Genomic DNA, 20,356 nt, shown 5'->3' on the forward strand with positions numbered 1-20,356 from the left:
ATGGAGAAAAACACAAAACCTGCACATTCACTGAGAAGGAAACTACTAATTACCCCTAAAATTGAACTTCTGTAGAATACAATTATGGTTTGGGCATTTTGATCATATTTCTTAATACTCTTGGTCAGTAAGACATAGTCTTTGATGGACTATTCATTTAGGTAAAATAATTGTATTCATATGCCTTATAGTGTATTATTTGTGTTTAAGAAAGTATATGATTTAAGTGATTTTTTTTTCCTAAAAAAACCCTGGCTATTCATTGCAAATATTCCATTTTATTTCATCCTTGCAAAGGTAGACAGAGGATACTCTGTTCAGAGGCCAGAGAAAAATGTGTGAAATAAGCTATATTGTGAATTTCATTTTAAGTTAATTGAAACATAAAATGATAAAATTATGGAATATGTCAACCTCTGTCAAGTCTTTATTGGACATGGGTGAACTAAAATCCATGACATGGTCAAATTTGGACTATTTTCAATAAAAAAGAAAAAAGAGGCAGGTCTCTGATAAGTACACAGCAACCACTTTCAATCCAAATCTTGAAACTCAGAAGTCTAGAGCCTACAGAGAGTCTGTACTAAAGTCTTTTCTTGGCCTTGTCAAAACATTTCTTAGGGTTTTTTTATACACAAGAAAATGTTTAAAGTGTGGCAGTTATCCGACAAAGCATTTGCCTTCTGAGTGGTATGGCAATTTAACAACAGGAAAAAATGGCTATTGTTGGCAAGTTTAGGCAATCATCATTTAATTTAGGCATCACCATATGTGCACATGTAATACACACATATATATGTGCTCATTTCTGTATAGATCCAATTCTGCCCTTTGCTATAAATCAAAAGTCAGTACCTGAACACAAAATATGACTGAGGAGAGATTTTTGACCCATTGCCTCTTTGGGGCATCTCATTCTATAAAATAACCAACTTGTGAGAAACTTAGCTAGACCTTCACTGCTCAGTAGCTTTTTAATTAAAAGCTTGAACCTTACTTTATACTCATTAATCATATTAGATTGGAATGTTGATATAATGGGCATAGTTCCCCCTCAGACACATTAATGGAAGTGTTATGGAAGTGCAGGGTAAGATGAGTGAAGATTAAAGGTGATATTTTTCTCCTGGTGTGCTCTGCTTCTGCATGCCCTGTCTAATTCTGTGTATGGCACATCCTCCTTGCCTCAGGACCCACTTTTGTTCCATGTGCTGACCCCACATCAGCCAGGTCAGGCTAACAGGAGAAAAGCAGCAGGACAGGAGCCCACCACGGTGTGTGAGCATCTTTCTGCCCCAAATCTGGTGTCAGAGCATCTCCCTAGCCTGGAGATGTGCTGAGCTCAGCAGGTGCAGCAGCTGTACAAAGCCAGGGTGCAGCTCAAGCCACACCTCCCACCTTCCACAGCCTCAGTTTCTCACACTGAGACCTTTCTCCCCAAGCTGCCAAGTCCACTGGATGGCTGGATGTGCCCTGTTTATCTGCACCAAATGTGGCAAATCCCTCACTAAGGGTCCTTCTCCCCCCAAAAACTGACAGCAAAGCTCCAGGTGATCTCAGTGGTAGCAGGGCTGGGTCTAACAAGTCTGGCTTTTATAAGAAATACAAGCCTCAGCCTCTGCTGGCATAAATCAACCTAAGTCCCCACTGGAACTGGGCTAATTTACACCAGAGCAGAATTCTAACTTTACATATTCTTTTCTTTTTGCTCCCTCCTACTGGCAAGAGCCCAACAGCAAAGCTTTTTGTCCATTTGTTTCACTTTGTGTAAGGTCAGCTAAGGTTTTATGTAAAACAGATGGGCAAACTTAAAAATGATTTTTCACATTTCATTGAAAACCAGTAAAAAAAGCAAAAGGGGGGGGGGGAATTACTCTTTCTGTTCTTTCAAAGGTTGCTGCAATGACCTTGATTTTACTCAATGCCTCAATTTTAAAAAAGGAAAACAGCTCCCTGTTTTTATTACAGTGAAGTTGTTTTCTCTGCTATTCATAGAGGTCTTAAGGAGAATCAGCAAGAAAAAGAAAATTCCCAGTGGTTCATTGGCAGTTTGAAAATGGGAATATAGTGCCCAAGTTGTAAAATAAGGACTATATTTAAACATCCTTTAACTTATTGTGCTACTTTTTTTCTTCTCACAACTCTGTAATTTTGTGGTAACTAATATTGTGGGACTGAAAGAGTATGCAGCCAAAGAAGTTACCAGCCTGGGAGGGAAAATGGCAGTGCAATTTTAAAAAGCCTATTCTTTTCTTCTTAAAAACCAACAATAACAACAACAAAATTTATGTAAGTGGGACTTCGTGTTTATAGAGGTTTTCATTCTAAAGCACACAGGACAGAAGTGTGGATTTCCCAATGAATCAGGTCCTTTGCCTCTATTTAGGATTGATATATTTAGCAATTTCCAGTTGTTTAAATGACTGTAGGCTGCAGAATTATCCATGATGCTCTGGCATCCCTGTAAGACAAAGAGCACCAAGGACAAGTCAGGCTGTGCAATCTGCAGAGATGTCCCTGTGCCCTTCCCCTGGAGCTTCAGCTCTGGGTGATCCATCCAAGAGGAACAGGGCAGAGGGAGTCTAAAACCTGGAATCCAGAGGAGAACAGTGAATTCAGACCAAGCACTGTAACCCATGATCTGCCAATAATGGCTGGTCAAGCAGGGGACAGGCAATGTAGAGGAAAGGGATGACAGGAAATGTAACAATGGGCTTCAAGTATAAAGAAAGAAAAATAGATACTGAAAAAAATAGAAGCCTATTACTTGTTATTCATGTTGCTAATTAATAGAACTAAAAATAACAGAGCTTACATTTTAGAAGAAAGGTTAGGAGAGAAAATTTTCAGTGTAGATAGAGGGGACTCACTGGGACAGACAATTTTAGTGGGGATGTCCTGATCCTGCTGATGTCTCTTTTGTGACAAAGATCTGGTAGGAGTGACATTGGTAGGAATGACATGGGCTCAGTGGTTCTGTCCTGGGAGTGAGGAATGGACTGAGCTCACGTGGCCTTTTCAGCCCAATGACTTATAAAGCAGATATATTTAATTATTGAATGCATATATATTTCCAATATGCAAATAGCACGCGTGGTTGCAAAAACTTATGCATACAATCAGGAGAATTCTATGACTTTAGAGGAGTTTTGAATGAACATAGGTACCATCAGGAAGTCTGTCCAGGGATTGACTTAATACTACATATAGTGACCAAATAAAACTTTTGGTTATGCATATGCTTGTATTTCACATGAGTTTTAAAACTTTAAAAAAAAAACAAGTAAAAATATCAGTGAATTAATGACTGTAATACCAAATATTTTACGAAATTTGTATGATTTTTCAAATATTTCAAGTACTTAATGTATTTCCAAAGAGAATTATTTTGTGACTGTTTTTGCCAGATACCCATATGTCATCTAGTTTTGTGCTTGCTGAATACTGTCAGCCAGTTCAGACATTCCTGTCATTTTTAGCTCAGAACTAGTTATGTGCAATCTTATCCTGGTGGATCAGTTGACTGTGTATTTATTCACAATCTAGTGTTAAAGAAAGGAAAAAAATAAAGCTTGAAGTGAAGTTGAGAAGTTGAGACAAATTGATGGCTTAGTAAGTGTTTAATTCATTGAACTCTGCAGAAATAGAGGAGTCTCAGAATGAAGGAAGCCAATCCGACCACGTAACTTAAAACTGGCTCACTCATAATTACTTGGAGGGAAAAAAGGCAGGGGAAACTGTATATTGGAGCTTGAGGGGCTTTTCAGCACAGGAATGTGACAGTCATTTAAACTGGAAAAAAATCATCAAGATGATTTTCATTTGAGTTTACATTCAAACATTTTAGAAGACAAATAGCCTTTAAACTTTTCAAAATGCTTGGGGTACTTCAAAATTAAAATACTTTGATGTATTTAGGCAAATTGAATCCAGGATGCCTCTGCAGGGGCAGGAGAAGTAATAAAGCTGCTGACTGCCTGCAGTGGTTGAATGTTTAGTCTACAAGCTTAACAATGGTTCTGCAAAGCAAAGCGAGAATGATTTTTATTGCAGATGGTCATGATGGTTTAAGTTAGGACTGAAATCTGCACTTTGACATGCTTATGAAACTGAATATTTGGCTACTTTCATATATTATTGAAATAAAGATAACAACCTTAACCACAAATAATTTGAATTGATGCTTTGGCACTATATAAAGGAATTGAGATGAGCTTTTTTTTTTATTATTCTGAAATTAATTATTGCATTCTGGTTATCTCCATCTGATATCTGTACTTGTTTGAAGACACTGCCTCCAGATTAAATCCAAAATATCTGTTACTAAAGTAGTCCACAGGACTCAGGAGAGGGCTATTTTCATCCTACTTTCATCATATTTATTATGCATAGGTGAGGGAAAGTCTGTAGGTAGGCCTTATCTGCCTTGAAAAGGCAGATGTCCTTTCAAGGACAGATAAAGCAGGAATATGAAAAGTTATTAGTGAATGCTCATTATTATTTCCCCGATGAATTTAAAGAAACTTTAAAAAATTACATTAATTTAATTGCTAATTTTGATTTATTGCCTGCCAGCTTAATATCTCAGAATTTAGAAAGAGTTTGCTACTACTGGAAAAAGCTCAACATTGCTTTTAGCAGTTTTAATTTTACAGTTGCAAAGAAATTGCATCATTTCCCTCAACAAACAGAAACAACCCATTTCTTATACAGGAAGCTAAGAAAACAGACAAACATGAAAGGCCACCATCTGTTAATTCAAAATCTATTTCTACAAATATACACTGCAAGACTCCATAGTTAAATCCATGTAACAGCCATGTCAAACTGTGTCCCAGGTGTTGAGAAAAATGGTCTTGTCCTTCCAAAAATCATCACTATTGCATTTAAAGACTCTTACTTTTAAAATAATAAACTGTGTGTTCTTTTTAATTGCCTTTGGCTTTCCAGATTTTAGAATGCACTTGGGTCATGTTTTTACACTTTTCTGTGAAGCTAAAAGAAAAAGAAATTAATTTTTCTTAAATGACACCCAAGAGTCTCACATAATCACATTACCCTAGGAAATGGGACTTGAGGAGAAATACCAAACACTGTGAAACATTTGATAAAAGCATGGAAGCAAGAAACTCCAAAATAGTAGTAAGCTAAGTGTGTTTTATAACAGAAGTCCCTGCTGATCTTGGGACAACAGAAGGTGGCCAGGCTGAGAACCAGCTTTTCCCAGCTGTGTGTTTATGAAATCAGACAGGTGCCATGTCTAAAAAGTCTGATACAGATATGTTACAAGTAATAATTAATTTGTGATCTAGAGAGATAATAGGGGAGGGTTTTGATGAGAAACAAAGAAATAAAAGGAATCATCTGTGTCTTGTTAGTCTTCAGTGAGAAAACACATGGACATTCCTCAACCTCTGGACTTCCAAAAGAAAGGGAAAGAGCAGCAAAGCAAAGTAAGCAAAGACTGGGGACTGCAAAATTTAGAGTGGAAAAATACAAGTCTGGCTATGGTGCTGTCAGCATTTAACCATCCAGGCTGAGTGCATCTTGCTGAAAAAATAATCCTGTCTAGTAAATTACATGTATTCAGGACTTCTCTCTTAATTACTTATCAGCTTAGATAATGATTGCTGCTGCTGAAGTTGGTAATGTTAATACAAATTAATAAGAGAGTCAATGTTACTGCTTTGTGTTGAGAATTTCTGATTTCTTTAAGCAATCCCTTTGCCCAGCTGCTTGGTGAACTGAACCTACCCTCCCTAGGCTGATTATTGACCTAAGGGTTTTTCATTCCCAGGCATTCTCCAGCATCCCTGTAGACTAGAGGGCCTCACATGTGCACCAGTTCATTTCAAGACCTTTAGAATACTGAAATGGTGGCCTATAAAACAGCTGAACTATATCTAATCCAAATCACTAATATGGATGAAGGGAAAACAGTGCCAGGATACCCAAAGGAAATGTTTATAGAGGCTTTTGATCACTAGAAACAGGTTGTCCTGAGTGTGGAAAGACTGGAATTCAAGGAATAAGTCAAATTTCTAATGTCAAACCAGCCTCATCTGACTAAATAGCTTCCTTATTGTACAGTTACATGGTGTTTCTGACAATCCACTCTCAAAACTTATACTGATGGCTCTATTTTCAAATTAGTACCAAAAGGAATATAAGAACATTTTCTCTACACCTGAGGCTTGATTACAAATTGCCTTCCCATTTAATTTATTGTGGTTACCCAGATGTGATCCTTTTTTAAACACCACAATTGGCCTAAATTTAATTGCTTTGACTCAAGTCAGAGTGAGCCCAAAAGCTGCATTATAACAGTTCTGGATTTGCCCCAAAGAATGATCCTTTGCTCTGTGCTGTGGCCTGCCTGGTGTCAGCTCAGCAGCCATTCAAAATAGCCCTGGTCCTGCTGAGCAGCAGCACACCAGCCAGGGAACCTGGCCTGATGCTCAGCCACTGCTCAGGGCAAACATTTACCCACACCCAAGCAGTGTTTGTGGCTCAGCCAGGAGCAGCAGCCTTAGCTTGGAGCTGAGGACTGCACTTTGGGAAGGGTTTTGCAAACTTTGCATTGGAATCATTTGCTCAATGACAGCTGCTTGGCAATTCCCTCTTCTCCTGACCTTGTGGTCTACCCTGCTATGCTTCAGAGATCTTTAGGAAGGGACACAATTGCACCTAATGTGTTTCGACAGGCCTACAATGTGTGCAAATTAATAAGAATGGGATATTCTGGTCTGTATTTCCCTTTACAAATGTTGTCCTGCATTTAGGCAGCCTGCACATCTGCTTACCTGCTCTAGCTAATGATAATGGATCTAGCAGGATGAGGAGAACACAATATTCCCTCCAGTGATCTTTTGGGGACGGGGCAGGGAGAGCTCCTTCCTCTGCTGAAAGTTAGGAACCTTAAGCAACTCCCTAAAACAGGGGATGGATTTCTTATGTAATTCTCCTCTTCAGACACAGGAGGAAAAAAAATATCCACCAACCCATGAATGTAAGCATCTGGGAATTGGGAAGGACACAGCAGGTCACCCCTTGCAATACTCACATTTAAACTGTGTGAGCAAATTTTCTGATTTATTATAAAATGAAGCAGCACTTTTGGCTCTGGCATTAAAAATAAAATAAACACAAGGAATACAAACAGCTCGTGGCAACCTGTGTGGTATTCTTCATGTGACAGTGAGGTCAGTGAGAAGGCTCCATTTCAGCTTCTAACATTGCATTTCTCTTTCTAAAGCACTCATTAAACAGTTTTTAGCTAAACTACATGAAGCAAAAGGAGAAAAGGTACTTTAATAATACATTCCTTCATTAAAAATCGTTCAAATCTTCTGCAGTCCTGTTCAGTGGGATTTATGAGTAAATGAATGCCAAATTAAGAAAAGTTCCCATATTACATTGTTTGTGCATCTCATTACATGAGCATTTCATAGCTTTTTAATATTCACTCTGAGGCAAAAAGCATCTGTAGTCATGGAAAGATTTATAGCCCAGTGTCTGACTGAAAACACCATGTACATCTTTTCTCCCTGGAAAACAAATTCTCTCTTTTCACCTGAGCACAAATGGCAGCATAGTAGCACAAGGTGCAGGTGTTGTAAGATAGCAAATGTACATGAAGGGAATCTCCACAGAAAAGCAATATTGCCAGGGAGGCTTCTGATGTGCCTTATCAGCTGTGTTCAGCAGCCTTGCTCTGCTTGGAGTGTGCTCCTGGAAGCTGCCAGGACTCTTTCCTGAAGGGTTCAACAGCAAATTTTGATAGTGTGAACACAAAAATAAAGTGTTTCTGCCTTTGCATGTTTTTGCAAGGGCTCTCTGTGAAGCCTGGAGCATGGGTAGCCATATGAAATCTTCAAAAAATGAGTAGAATCCTCCACATATTTGCATAATTCTTTCTCAAATCTTACATTTATGATAAATTTTTGCATACCTTGTGCTGGTATTCACAAGAGAGTCCCCTCTTTCCTGTTCTTTGTCCACTACAGCAGCATCCATTTTCTTAAAAATGAAAGAAGAAGAAAAAAATCAAAATTAACAATTCCTCTCATTCTAAAATCTTTCCTTTATGGGGGAAAAGACATTAATTTTCTTCAGCTCTGACTATGAGCTAATGCTAGAATTGAAGCTGCTTCTCATCACAATTTTAGCATTTATTACCTTTACATATAAGATATATGACTTCTAGATTATTAGATTATCCTGTAAATCATTGTAAATGGTTTAATTGCATTACCTTTCCTTAAATTGTATAGTATTTTTCACCATGTGCAAAACCCTTTTGCACAAGTCCCAATGTAAAAGATGCTATAAAGTTTTTAAGAGCCTCTTTCAAACATTGCTGTGAGTACAAACCACCAAGTATTCATGTATTGAGTGCTAAAATATAGATTACAGGAAGCTGGTGGTTGTATGAATTTCAGTATGTGCATGTCTATCAGAACTGTAGGGCTTTCATTGCTGATGCTTATTAATTTAACAAGGCCACTTTGAAATCCCCAAGATTTCTCTTTTCAGAACACAGACCTCTTGATGTCACTTCAAATATTTGGAGGAACTCTGCATTTTCTATCAGTGGAAACAATAAGTATCAAGTCTTAATAAGCTGCTGAATATTTCAGCACTTGTGAAATATGAACTCGTGGAATCAGAGCTGCCGTTTGCAATTTGCTGTCAGGTACAAAGGGATTGTTCTCATATATTTGGCATTACAGTCAGCTAATCCTTGTCTGATTTTTGTGTGGCACAAGCCAGTGAAATAAAACTATGGGATGTTGTTTTATGAGCAATGCAATAATAAATTCCCAAAGAAGGTTTTTCTTAAACCCAAGCCTACAAGTAACAGCTTGAGGAATGCTTTCTGGAATCACACTCATTACAGCTTGGACTCAGTTTCCACAGGAATAAGATCTGAAACAGAATCTCCACACTAAACCTTTAGGCTGGGATTTAGAATATGCTTATTATTTTTAGTATGTAGAGGATATTTTTGGCTTATTGCATTAATAGAACAACATAGTGAAAGATGATTATGAGTTTTACTCTTGTAAATCCTGGGTATTTTGCTCAATATTTGTAGTATGTTTGGAAAAGTACATTTTGATTTTCTGATTCTAGTGTTTGTGGAGAGACTTGAGGTCCATTTTAGATTTTGTTTAGCTTAGTAATAATATTAACAATAACAGTCTATATACTGGCTTAAGTTTAGGAGACCAAAATCCAAAGGCTCCAAAATAAAGCTTTTTTGAAACATCCCCATGTCCAGTAAAGTCCGTGGTATTACAGAACTATAGAACTTAAATTTTAGAGAAAAAGAAAGAAGAAACAAGTCTTAGTTCACTGTATAAACACCTCTGGATGATTCCCAGATGACATGCTGGAGAAAGAAGATTGTGGTGCTTTGTTAGAGATGTATTAACTCATGCTATTATCTTGTACACCTATTACAGAGTACCAGAAATCTCATTTCAGAGAGAAATTCATTATTTCTAAAATTAATTTATTTTCCCTAGTTTTCCCTTACTTTAAGGGGTCCTTCTTGCCCAGGACAGTGAAATTTTTCCCACCTTGATTAACAGGTCACAAAGACTTTAGGGAATGGATAGACAGAAGTGGCAGCAGTAGCAGCAATTGGTGTCTCAGCCTTAGTGGGAAGGTAAGGTCAGGCAAAAACATAAAGCATGGATAAATATCTGACATAAAGAGGCCTCACAGAGTACAGAAGATGAAAATGATTCCTTAGTGAAATGGATCTTGAAACATGAGCCTGGTACTGAGGCATAGTATTTGGTAAGGAGAGGAAATTAAATTTTACTTTTAAATTTTAGATCATGTGTCTTTTAAAAAGAGATTTACTGATAAGATGGGCATAAAACGTGGTAGTAGATGGGCTTTTAAATGACAAATATTCACAGGCTCGTATTTTAATGTGCCATGAGATAATATATTATATCAGAGGTCCCCAAATTATTCCCCAGCACTGATCATGTTTTAAGTGAAACAGGAATTTTTTGGACCACTTTCCCTTTGGATGACATTCCTGCTCCCAGGCACCAGTGCATGTGTGTGCACCCTAAGCCTCACATTCACCAGCGTGGAGCCACTGACCAAAGGAGCCATTCACCAACACCTCTCAAAACAAAAGTATCCCCTCTTCTTGTTCTCTTTCAAACAATTCAATGCAGTTCCATGTAGCAATTAATTACTTAAAAAAATAAGTAATTAATTGCTAAGTGCTAAAGAACTGTTGCAATAGTGTTTGTAGAAGTAACAAAATTACTCAAAGGTTTTAGGAAAGTCTTCAAGAAAGCAATTATTGCTAGTTGTAGTCAAAATTATTTGTTATATTAATTACCAGTAATCTCTGCCTAGACATAATTAGACTGGAAGCAATTTTATAGTGGTGCAATGTAATTATGTCATTAATATGAAAAATAACAGATTATTTTACTTTAATTTGACTTATTATGTGTTTAAAAGCTTTCCAATTAAAGAACAAAGTGTTGAGTTAAAGAACAAAGTGTTGAGTTAAAGAATAAAGTGTGCACCAAGTTTTGGGATAATTTCTCACAGCAATAGCATGTTTAGGCAAATCTTAAGATCTGTACATTTACATTCTTGGTGAGTGCTTAGAACCTTAGGACCTAAGTTTTCAATAAACTTCCACTTTGAACCTGAATTAATTGCTCTCCAATTAAGTAGAGTAGTTCTAAACTCTTGTGCAAATTTTACTCCTACAAATTCTTGTGGGATGCACCTTTCAGAGCTACTTGTGCTCATCTCAATAAGAGTGATCTGATCAACAACATAATTTATTCACATTTATTCCCATGGTTTTTTAGTTTTCTGCTGGAATTAATCTCGAACATTTCAGCATAACTTAAGCACACATTTATCAATAAGCAAATATTTGGTGTAGTCCACTGATGTCTGTTCTGTCTTCCTCTTTTGCCCATATTTTTCATAGTGACAATAAATAAATGCCCAAGGGATTCCAAATTTAAATTCAAATCAGCAAGGAAAAAAAGGTGATTTTAGAACATAATCATAAGTTATTAACTAGTAATATAGAATGTTTCTCTTTGGAAAAAAAAAAAAAACCACCCAAACAAACAAAGAAAAAAGCCCCAGGTTTTTAATAAAATTAAATTACATATGACAAAGGAAAAATATTTTGCTGAAAACTTTTTGCTGAACTTTTTTGGAGTGATTGTGAAACACAGTTTCAAATGAGGTACACTTCCAGCAGTAAATGATAATATTTCTGATAAGTGATTTAACATCATTTAGACAAAGCTTTTGGTCTTTTTATGGTTTTGGTTTTTTGGTTTTTTTTTTAAATACTATGGGGTTTTATTCTAGGGAATATCATTAATAATCAGATAATTTCATAAGCACAAGCCCACGACAGAAAGATTGGCTATCTCAGATAATTTTATATATATAACTTTATTTAGGTTTATAATAGCACTAGTTTTATGAGAATTCACTGATAAGAAGTGTGAAAATATACCCTAAATGATTATTAAGAAACTACTTTCATTTGTGCCATTGTATTACTGCAATTTCTTGCTGGAGTGTTTTGACAGAGACTCCTCTGCTGGGGAATGGAACAATAACCCATAAATACCCAGAATCCATGTCAGGAATCTCAGTGTGCAGTTCTCAGACCATGTCTCAGAGATCCTGTGGATGAGAGCATTTTGCTGTATTCCCTAACCTGGGCAGCCACTGGTCAGGTTTTCCTGAGTGTCTGCAAGCACCTCATGCAAATAAAGGCTGACTTTGTCATTGTCATTGTCATGTAAAGGAAGGATGCAAATTAGGGTTTGTGCAGCCTCAGATGCATCATTTCAGTGATGAAATTATTTCCAGGGTTTTAATGTGTAAAATGTTCCAGTGCCTTTTAAAAGGGGTGGTATATAAAGAAGAAATTAATGTAATCTCTTTTTCAAAGCCTTTTTGTTTAAAATAAATACTTCTTGTTACTGCTAAAGCATCTGCTATACCTGCAGATAAGACACAGTGTAGGTACTGTTTTCAATTTTAAGATTCCCCCAAAGCAAATTGTTTCTAGATACCTCAGTTTCTGGAAAGTATTATATGTTCCTACTCTCATATTATTTATCAATAAAAAAACCCACAAAAAATCAACCAACTAACCAACCAACAAACCCCAGAATCCTGCACATATTTGGCTTAGTTCCTCCATTATTCACTGCAGAGTACTCATGAGAGATCTAAGTTACATTTACTGGAATCTGAGGAGTCTGAAAATCATTTTCATTTCAGTGTTGAAACAAAAAAAAAAACCCTACTCTGTAATTGTCTTTAGCTTTTAGGTAGCTCATGGCTTTCAAAGTGAATAGCTCATTTTGAATGTGATTGAGCTTTTTACAGGAAATTAGTACCATTTGTTTGTTAAGTAACTTTCAAATTAGAAGTCATGGTAAAAATATAGTCAATTTATGGAGCATTTCAGATTTTGATTTTTTTTCCTCACATATTTAGTGATAGTGACAAATCCCTTTTTAATGAAGTTTTAAAATGAAAGCCAATCTCATGTGGCTTTTTTTATCACCTATTTACTTTAGATCAAAACTCTTATTGTCCTGAACCACAAGCATTATGCAGACTAAAGATGCCATATTAAAGCTGTCATTTTAATCCCAAACCATGGATTGCACCATAATTTATTGGATAAAATTATAGTAACAAATAGCAGTGATGATGTAACACTATATTTCAACATGTTTTACAGCACCACAATGTTATTCTAGTGATTATACTGTAGTTGGAATAAATATTACTAAATTTGAGACAGATTTATTATGGTTTTAGACTTTCTTTTACTTAGTCCAGGAAACAGAGGATTCACACAGTAATTCTTATGAGCATTAATGAACATTAATTGCTTATCTCCCTTGTGTACTGTGAGGAGTTTCTATCCCTCTGGCTGTCCTGTATGTTAGCACCTTTTAAGGTTTGGTTTGGGACTAGATTGTCCCTCCAGTTTCAGCACTGTGTGAAAGGAGGCACTGAGCCAGAAAAACATTTCAATCCTTCTTCCTTCATCTCTCTTGCCCTTGAGAACCCATCCACTGGTTTCTCTCAGCCAGGCCAAACAATGTGTAGTCTTTTTGCAGCTCTGATGCTCTCTTAGGTGAATAAAGGGCAAAATGCACGAGCAGGTCAAACCCAGCCCAACCCTTCTGCCCCTCGCTCCAGCTGCAGAGAGCCAGGAGGCCACAGGAGGGACCTGAGAGGATGGAGAGCCTCATTCTGCTTTAGTGTCCTAAACTGGCAGGTGAGCTCTGATTCCTCATTATATACATCCTGAAAAGACAGCTTCAGGTTTGGAACGAATAGATTGTTATCAGAGAAATTTGAATGGAAATAAATAAATGAAATTTGTTGGAAATAAATTCAGACCACACTTTCGGTGAGATGCTGAACAGTGGGAGAAACTTGCACTGTCCTACTGACTGGTGATTGACTCTCATCATTGTTGCAGTCAGAGACATCCCTCTGTGATGTTAAGAGGAACCATTTATGGCATTTTCAGCCAGACCTAAAACAGCAGAGGAAAACCAACCTCCCAAGAGAATCTGTTCTTACGACAGCAGCCCAGTTCTGCAGACTGCCATGGCTCTGGCTGTTCAAGGCGTGAGGCTGACAATGTGCATTTGCATTTCTCAGCTGTTTGCCAGTACCTCTGAAGAAAAGGCTGAATCCTGTTTCATCTGTACCAGTGCATACCATTTACTTCAATGACTTTGGTCTGAAATAGCTGATTTCCATTTGATATTTACACTCTGGTACCAATACACTAGAGGAATGGCTCTATCTGGCCTGTGAAAAGTTTCCTTCCACATTATAAAGGCTATGCTTAATTTCTGTTCCCATATTTACTTTTTAGATAATTTTCAACATGTCAGAAAATAGTATCTTTTAAATACAGTTCCCTGCAAACCTGATCTGTGAGGTGTAGCCTAGTGCTCCAGCCAGAATCTCACAGACCAAGTGCTTAATGGAAATGAGCAGAACCTGGGAGATATTTCTCCGTTATGAGTTAAGTCTTTGAGAGTTTCAGAGCACTTTGGGACAACAAAGCGGGGAAAAGTATGGAAAACAATTTCAGCTTTTCAGTTTGGAACCTGTTTTGCTGTAATTTTGAGTCACAATCTAAACCACAGGTAATTGATCATAATGAAAAAAACACATTAATGAAAGTAATTGACAAAAGCCAGTACACCTGTCAAAGAAGAGAAACCTTGAAAAGGAACGGCGAGCTTTTGAAGGTCAAGGCTCAGTGTGGTGTAATCCCTACCATCTGTGTTCAGGCTGGTGCTATTCTCAGACTGTCATATGCACTCTCTTCTTTGAAAATAACAGACAAGGGAAAAAAGGCTTACCCGACAGGGAGCCTAAATGTAGTTAGTTTTACAGAAAATGAAAAAGCGCCACTGTATAAACTTAAGATGACCCTTAATTTTCCTTCCCCTTGACCTACACACGTCCACAATTGGTTTCAGAGCTGTAGTGGCACTGGGAATGAAAATAACTAAGGGGCCAATAAAATGTAACAGTTATAACTGTGAGTTGGAATAGTAGGCAACCATACCCAATGCAATCAGCCAAGCATGGTATTGCCCTGCAGACTCACTAACCTGATCAAGAAATCTCAGCCTTTCCTTCAGCTGAGACCTTCCTGCCTTGACCCTACAAAAAGCTTGGGGTGGATTCCTGTGCCCACACCAAATTTGTAACCCATGGTTGCCTCATCCTTTTGGATTTTTGGGATGTCCTGCTCCCTAAAGCTTCTGGACATCAGGGAGAAGCCTGACACACTTGTGCTGGACTGTGAGTGGGAGCACATCCCTGTGCTGGATCTGCAGAGCCCAGACAAGCTCTCAGCCAGTGCCAGGGCCTCTCAGTCCACAAGCACAGGGCTGGACCAGGCAGTTTGGGTACCCAGCTCCTGCCAGAGGCACTGCCCAGGAGGGGAGAAGCTGTGTTCAAGGCCCTGTGTGTTGTGAACACCAGCTACCAGATATCAGAGCAATCAGCCTCCTCCACACCTGGCTTAGTGTGTTGCTTGGGTGACTAAGAAAGTATGAAGAGAGTCTTCTTCACCCACAAAATAGTTTAGCTTGATCAGGTCACTTTGTGTGGTCTGGAGTTCAAATCCCTCAGGCAGATGAGGAAATTGAGTTCAGGTTTCCCACACACTGACAGGATATATTAATCACAGCATTATTATATTAAATAAGGGCATTAGCTCCTCCATGGCAGCTCTGCTTTGAAAGAAAAGGTTTAGAAATCCAGCCCCAGAAGCTGGAATGGAAAGTCCAACTATCTCCTCCAGACATCCTCACAGCATCTAAACATGAAGTCCTGATGAAGTGTAACATTTAACACACATATTCTCGTTAAATCATCAAATGCAGAGGTGGCTGCCTGCTTGTCTTGTTTTGTTTCTTATTCCTCTCTTTTCAAACATCCACATACATCCCTCAGGGAACCTCTTTGGGAAGTTGCTCCTTACAGAAATGGACAGACATCTGTAGTGATCAGCATTTGGTCTTCAAGTTTCAACCCTTTCAGGTTTCTTTCCAACTCTATTCTAGATTATTTCACACTGAAAATTCAAGGATGTCAAAAATTTTAAAAGCCTTTACAAAATCCCCAAATTTTCTAAGTTAATTTCAAAATAAAGTTGATATATGGATACAGTAGGCTGCTACTTGGAGACTTTTGTTTTAAACATTTTTGTATGAGAAAGGTTCATCTATTAAAATAATGATAAAGGAATTTTTATAGACCTTTTTACTGCAGAGTGCAGACATATGAAACTACAAAGCACAACCAAACAGATCCCCCCCCCAGAAGACATGTTTCATGCACTTTGTGGGAAATGGTGTATATGAAAAGCTGCGATTTCTGTTACTTTTGAGTCACAGAAATGGTGTGTCTAAAAGAGCAGGTATAAATACTATATATGTTATATATTCTCCTTGCTCCTGAGAAGAAAAATTAAAAAATAAAAAGTCTGCCTCCATGCACAAAACCAGAACACACCGCATAAAGCATCCCTCTGTTGAATGGAGATTTCTGGGAAAACAATCCCCATAAAAATAACGTATAAAAAAGTAATAGTGTTCCACAAATGTCTAATTAAAAAGGTTCTCCACCTCTTTGAAAGAAACACATTTTATTTGCCCTCATTAAGGTGACCTAACCACTGTGCTTCACCCTTCCCTGCCTGCCTGATGTAATCAACACAATCCCTGAAAACAGCAAACAACAGGCAAAGAATCGCCTTTCTCCCACTGAGCTTTAACTGCCTAATCAACTTTAAGCCTATTCCTCAATTAATGATTCAAAGGACATCCTGTTGACCCTGGATCATCTAACTCTGCACTACATACAGAAGTTCAGAGCTGGATCTGCCTTGAAAGGCAGTTCCAGAGAATCTTCACTAATGCCTTTTTATTCACACTCACTCAAAGTAAACATTTATCTTACTATTTTTAACTGTGACCTGGATGCACTCTCTGCTGATAGAATGAAAGCTCTCACTCAGAACTACAAGCAGGCAATTCTGGCAATTCTTCTTGTTTGCATTAATTACCCTTTTCAATTAATTCCATTTCTTTGCCTTTTTCTCCACTGTAGGTGTCTCAGGATGAGGTTTGCTTGCACTGAAGCTGTACAAGCCAAGGTCAGAGGAACTGAGGGAGGCTGGAGCTGCATTAACACACAGGAACATCAGAGCCCAGCTCACAGCTGCTCCTTTGGCCAGCTGTGGAGGACCTCACTGTCAAAGCTGTGCTAGACCACAACACCTTGGAGAAAACTTGGAGTTGGTACAAAAGGTGAGAAGTGTGATAGAGTCAAGGAATGCTTCTGCTGGGATACTCACTGGACAGTCATAGGAGAAGAGACATGACAAAAACCAGCGTGAGACAAGACTGAAATCTCTTAATTTATGGCTGTTGAAGCTGTATAAAAGAATAGAAACTCCAGAAAATAAATAAATATTCTAAAGAGCTTTACTTTGGCAAAAAGAAAAAGGGGAACAAAAAGTAAAATTCAAATCTAAAATGGAGATGGAAATGCAATGAAGCTGTACTAGTCTGAAACTCAGTGCCCACTGGTAAAAAAATGGAAAGATGCAGAAAGAAAGAAATGAGGAAGACAATCCTAAAACTCTGCAAAATTTTTATTAAAATGCATAAATAAATATTTTTCTAATATAGACTACAAAAAAATCCTATTTTGAAATTTCAAGAGTTTGGTATTTTATGCACTGGCTTGCCAATCTCAAGGCACACCTGAAAAAATAAAGTGGGAAAGAAGTAAAAACATTCATAAGGGGAGCACTTCCATACAGAAAGAGTGAAAGAAGCCAGATCACAAAAAAAGCTACTAAAGCAATAGAGATTTCCATTTGTGATGGAGCTCGTCATCCTTTAGGAAAAGAATCTGACAATGGCTGGGAATAAATTTCTCAGCTCACAATTCTAAGCAGTTTATGTCAACATTTTTTTTTCTTGTAATCCTCAGGGTAATACATTTTTTCTCCTACAAGAGGTATCAACTCTGGTCAACACGTAGTAGGTGCAAAATTTGTACATTACAGCACTCTTGATATGCTGCTCGTACCATCTCCTACATTTTAATTAGCTGCCCAGCAAAGAGAAGGAGCTGCTGCTTTGCCTTTCCTGCCTTCTGGAATGAAGCATTCCACAAAATGGGTGAGGATCAGGAGGGGTGGAGCTCAGGGTGCACTGTGTGTGCTCTGAACTGCACTTGTACATTTCAATTTGTCACCATTGTTTTGGCTCTCACGTCCCCTCTGCTTTTTTGCAAAGCCACTGGAGAGCAGGCAGGAGTCAGGCTGAGCAGGACTGCACAGTCCCCTGCTCAGGCTGACAAGCTGGCAGTAGATATCTTTCATTCAGTACATCTCTGTAAATTGCACAAAAAAATGCCTGGGGAGCCTTGGTAATGAATACATCAACTTTTACCCTGCACTGTAAAAACAGCTATAAGGAAATTATTTCTATGCTACAGAGGGGGTACACAGGCTAAAAAGAAAACACAACACTTGCCAGAAAAATAAATGCCCTGCTCCATCAGAGAGATGAGGGAGAAAGATAAAGTGCTCTGTTTGTGCTACACCATCGTACTGGGTTTGCATGGCAAGGTCTGGGGAACAGGGGAAGCACAGGGGTGACTTCTCTGAGGAGGTGCCAGAAGCTTCCCCTGTGTCCAAAGGAACACAAGACAGATCCACTGCTGGCCAAGGCTGAGCCCCTCAGCAGCAGGGGCAGCACCTCCAGGAAATGTGTTAAGGAAGGGGAAAGAACCTCTACAGCTGCACCTGGGGAGAGCAGAAATCCTGCAGGCCCCCAGCCCGTGCAGGAGGAGGGGCAGGAGGCTGGCCAGGCTGTGGAGCTGGGATTCCTCTGCAGCCAGTGGTGCAGCCCATGGTGGGACAGCTGTGTGCCCCTGCAGCCTTGGAGGTCCATGGAGAGCAGAGATCCCCCTGCAGCCTGTGGAGAACCCTGCACTGGAGCAGGGGGATGCCCTAATAGGCTGTGAGCCCATGGGGTGAGCACTGTGAGTCAGTTTTGCTGGCAGGACTGTGACCCTGTGGGGGACCCACAGTGGAGCAGTCTGTTCCAAAGGACTGTATCCCATGGAAGGGACCTACACTGGAGCAGCTCATGAAGAACTGCAGCCTCTGGAATGGACTTTTGTTGGAGAAGTTCATGGAGAACTAGACCATACACTGGAGCAGTGGAAGAGTGTAAGGAGTCCTCTCCATGAGGAGGAAGCAGTGGAAGAAACAATGTGTGATAAACTGACCAAAACCTCCATTCCCATCCCCCTGTGTCACTGCTAGGGTGGGGGAAATAAGAATGGGAAGTTAAACTGGGGAGGAAGGAGGGTTGGGGAAGGTGTTATAAGATTTGGGGGTTTTTCTATTATCCTACACTGCTTTGATTGGTAATAAATTCAATTAATTTTCCCTTGAGTTGAGTCAGTTTTGCAAACACAGGTTGGTAACCAGTGTGGGGTCTCTCCCAGTCCTCGGCCCAGGAGAATTTTGTTATATTTTCTCTCCCCTGTCCAGCTGAGGAGGGGAGTGATAGAGCAGCTTGGTGGGCACTTGATTCCCATCTGAACTGAAGCAGACTACAAACCCTTCCCCTCTTACCAGGGGCAAATAACAACACGACACATACAGCTCCTACCTTCCTTGTGATGCTGCTTGCTGCCTGAGTGGAAGCTGACTGAGGAAGTTCTTTCACTTTAGAAGAAAAGCTGGGGGAAACAAATGAGAAAAAACTGTCATGTGATCTATTGTTACCAGTCACAGTTATAACTTTAATTTGCAAAATGCAGCATACAAAAGCTCCCTGATGTTGGTTAGTGCTTTCATCCAACAGCAGCAAGACAGAAGTGCCTGAGCAGCCCATGGTCCCCACCTTGCTTATCCTTTGTCAGGTGCCAATTAAATCTTTGCAATTTTTGTGCTGCACTCTCCTGTTTCCAGAGTCTGATGGGCAATGGGTATTGTTGGGATAACTCAGAAACAGCAGGAGTTTTTGTGTATTTCACTCTCTGGATTCTTGAATTTCTCAGCTGAGGTCCAGTTTTCAACTGAGAGCAAAAATAACCACATAGCCTACGATTTGAGTTTTGATTGAAACAGCTTTCTGATTTATTAGCCTCAGATAGAATCCTTGTACAGACCCATGCAGCAGAAATAGCAGCAGTGTCTGAAAGGAGGAATTGCGTGTCCTGTCCACCAGCAGAGCAGGATGGGCTCTCCATTGTACATATTTATGGAGCTCAGCTGAACCCTCAGGGTAAAAGGGAACAAAGAATAGACTGTTTTTCTCCTGAAGCATCTGGGTGTAAGTCTTATTTTGCCAGCAACCGTGGTGTTTATGGGCATGTTTTACTGGAAACCTGCTGCTTCTCACAACGTTTCCTGAGTGACTGTCTTAGTAAAACTGCATCTGGAAATGACAAGCACACAGCTGTAAATCTGAAAAGCAGTGTGCAGCCCTAATAGCTAGCAGCTACAGCACAGCTGTCCTGCTGAACATTGGAAAGATTTACAAAGACAAAGCAGAGCAATGAATACGTTTCTGAGCACTCTGTGATCACATTACACCTCTTCCTCTTCCAGGATTTTTTTGTTGCAGACATAGAAGGGACCATACTGCTCTTTGAGTGAGTGCCTCAGGCAGGTAACCTATTAGTGCTTACCTGCCTAAGGCACCCAGAATTCCTGCCCTGTACCCAGCTTCCAAAGCAA

General features: G+C 39.1%; 1 long non-coding RNA gene across 1 annotated transcript in view; it reads right to left on the minus strand.

Annotated features, from left to right (window-relative positions):
* LOC139594682 (uncharacterized) overlaps positions 1-19,310 on the minus strand; it is a 34,050-nt gene extending 14,740 nt beyond the window's left edge. The window contains exons 1-2 of the long non-coding RNA XR_011680729.1: positions 19,284-19,310; positions 7,952-8,019 (exon numbers count right to left, since the gene is read on the minus strand). This is a non-coding gene — a long non-coding RNA (uncharacterized lncRNA). The remainder of the gene's footprint in view (positions 1-7,951; positions 8,020-19,283) is intronic.
* Between the last annotated feature and the right edge of the window lie 1,046 nt (positions 19,311-20,356).

Source organism: Agelaius tricolor, unplaced genomic scaffold, assembly GCF_023055355.1.
Source record: "Agelaius tricolor isolate 1412-34295 unplaced genomic scaffold, bAgeTri1.0.p SCAF_12, whole genome shotgun sequence".
Lineage (NCBI taxonomy): Eukaryota > Metazoa > Chordata > Aves > Passeriformes > Icteridae > Agelaius > Agelaius tricolor.